Here is a 3272-nt window from a genome sequence, read left to right as displayed (position 1 = left end):
ATGTTAGACAGATTGTCTGATGCTAAGATCTACACAAAGCTTGATCTCAGAGATGCTTATCATTGTATCTCAATACACAAAACTGATAGATGGAAGACTGCATTCTGCACTCATTATGACCATTATGAATATAGAGTAATGCTCTGTGAGGATCAGGTGGTTGCAGATAACATGACAATGGCTTACAGTCTTTGTAAATGAGATTAGGTTGAGTGAGAAGTGGTTATGAAGAGATCTAAGCATGAGAGAGAGAGAGATAACTTATATTGCTACAACAGTATCTAGAGTTTCTAGATATGTTGCCACTGATCTTCATAAAGAAGCATCTGTGGCAGGTTTTGTGTGTTCAGCTTTACTAGTGTGATCATGTGATCAGTTATGAGATTTACAAATTCCAGATGCCATGGAGCATGATCATCTAAGCATCAAGAAGATTTTACAAATCTCTTTTAGATGATGAGATGAATGTAAGAAGACTGCAGCACAGAGTCTTACAGATTTCTCTCTCTTCACAAGTCTTGATCTTCAAGATGTTGATGTGATCAAGATCACAGTGAGAGTGACAGCTTCACTGTGATTGTAACAATTTTGTACAAAATCTCTTTTTGATGTGATGAATGTAAGAAGACTGCAGTGTGGAGTCTTAATTCAATCTCAGTTTCTAGATGTAGATGTGACAGTAAGATCACAGCAAAAGTGACAGCTTCTCTGTGATTGTAATGTAGTTGCTGTAGTGACTGTCATTTCTCATGATTCATCTAGTGATACTTAACAATCTCTTAAATATAAATATCTCTTTCTTGATCTCCTCTCTCTCTCTCTTTTTTTTTCTTTTTCAACAACATTCTTCTTTATTTTGATAAGAGTTCTAGACAAGCATTCTCTTCTTGATAATTATGAATCTTGAGAGACTTTATAGAGACTTTTCTCAGTGCTAACACATTATGCAGAGAGATAATTTACTGTGTCTTTCTTCCATTTAAATTAAGATGTCAAAACATGAGCAACAATGACTCAATAAGTTTAGAGGTAAAATCTCAATCAGTTGTTGTTCAAGACTTTCTTCAGAGACAATGCAAGAGATGTCTTCAGAATCTTCTGCTTCATCTGAAGCAGAGTTCTCAACTACTGCTGTTTCTCAAGAAAATTAAAGTGGAGAGACATCATTGCTGTTAATTTTCATTTATGCAACAGAGAGTTATGTCTCTGAAGACTTTGAGATCTCTTCTCAGATGTCATGATTCAGTCAGTCTGATTCTGATTATGATGATGTAAGTGATATTCTTCCATTTCTTCTTCTTTTAATGCTTTGTAATTACTTTTATGAAGTCTGAAATATTCTTTATGAAGTGTTTTCTCACTCCATAATCCTCTTTTCTGTGTGCATGGCTGATGGCATATCCAGAGTGCTAATATTCAAGCTTGGTGGAAACACTCAATGATGTCTACTGTGTCTAGTAATGATTCTTTTTCAACTACTAGCTCTGTTGTCTTGATTGATTAGGTTTTGAGAGAGAGTGACCATCTGTCTCTCAAATCTGGAACTCTTGTTGATAATGCATCACTTCATTTTTCTTGATCTGATTCATTTCTATCACATTCACATTCTCAGTCTGTGCTCTTTTCTATGCTGCATTCATTCTCAAGCATTGATTCTGTCTCTGATGCATTCAAGATATGTTGAGTTGCTTTGTAACATGACTTATAAGACAGTTTCTGCTTCATAAATCCATTTATGAAGTAATATTGAGAGTTCCAGCTAATGCTTTTTCTTTCTCTAGAAGTCAGTCTCATCAACTTCTTCTCTATTTGCTATGTCTGCTTCTGCTTCTGCTTCTGCTCCCCCAGTCTCTGTCTCAGCTGTTAACTTACTGGTCAGAACACTGATTACTATGAGCCATCTTCTGCTCTTAATCTCAGATCAGAATTCATCTGATTGTGAGAGATGACTTCTTACTTTTCCCTCTCTTTGATCTGCAACTCTTACTGATCCAACAGATTCTGTTCAGCTGAGAAATAGAGCTCAGCTCTGGGAAGAAGTTCTGATCATCATGACAGACAATTATCTTCAGCAGCCATGTACAGCATGCTGGAATAACTCAAATTCCCCATTGAGACAATGTGTCACAAGTTCTCTTGATAGAGACAGATGTAATAACTGTGTCTATCAGACACACAAAACTTATTCTTTCAATTCTTAGAATTACTCTTTTGTTTTCTTTCTTTTGTTACTGCAGACTTTGACCACTAATAGTCTAGTTTCCTCTTTCTTTTGTGGGCTTCAGTCATTAATAGTCTAGTTCTTTCTTTTATCTTAGAGTAAATTCACTACTTTCACTTCATGAACTACTTCTTGACAGTTGTAAATGCTTTTACAGACTGAGTTTTCTTCTAAATTGATTCACTACTTGGGTCACTGCTCTTCTGCTTCATGAATCAATCTCTAACTGCTTTGTAAATATCTTTATGAATCTAATAAGATCTCTCTAAGTGCACATTCTCAGAATACAGTGTAGATCAGACTTGTCTGAATGCTTTCTATGAAACTCAAACAGCTTCTTATCTAGATGTCTCACATTCTTTGAAGACTTTTAAGTTCTTTCCTCATATTTCTGCCACTGCACAAGATATTCAATCACTTAGTCATTCTTATGGGAGTCAACAATCTTCTGTACCTGATACTCTTGCTTCACAGAGAATGTCTCATGAATTGAGTGGTGTGATTGACTATCCACTCTCTTCCATTTCTTGTGTTTGGTTAAGAGAGACACATGAAACACATTGTGTACTTTCAGCTCTGATGATAATTTCAATCAATAGATTTGGGGCTTCAATTTTTCCACAATTCAGCATGATTCATGCTGAAGAACATTCAACTTCTTACTAGAATGTGCTGTTCTAATGTTATGAAGATCTAATCACATCTGATCATCTTTGTAAAATGATACTGCAGTATGTTTCTTGTCATAGTAGCTCTTTTAATAGACTTGCATCTTTGTAAGACTCTTTCAAGCTGTCTTATGCAGCTCTTTCAACTGATCTGTTAGTTTATGAGATTCAGTTGTGACTGGTGCTGATATTTCTGCTTTCAGAAAATCCATTCATGAATGACTTGTCATCAAAAACTCAAAGAGACTCTTTTCTGTTGAGAATTGTCTAGAGTTGTTGTAAGCAAACTCTGCATGAGACAATTTCCCAATTCAGTCATCTTGTTCATAATTGATGAAGCTTTGTAAGTACTGTTCAAGAGTACTATTCAGTCTTTCAGTCTG

Source organism: Ophidiomyces ophidiicola (genome assembly GCF_022830035.1).
Source record: "Ophidiomyces ophidiicola strain CBS 122913 chromosome Unknown scaffold_24, whole genome shotgun sequence".
Lineage (NCBI taxonomy): Eukaryota > Fungi > Ascomycota > Eurotiomycetes > Onygenales > Onygenaceae > Ophidiomyces > Ophidiomyces ophidiicola.
Note: the sequence above shows the minus strand (reverse complement) of the source record.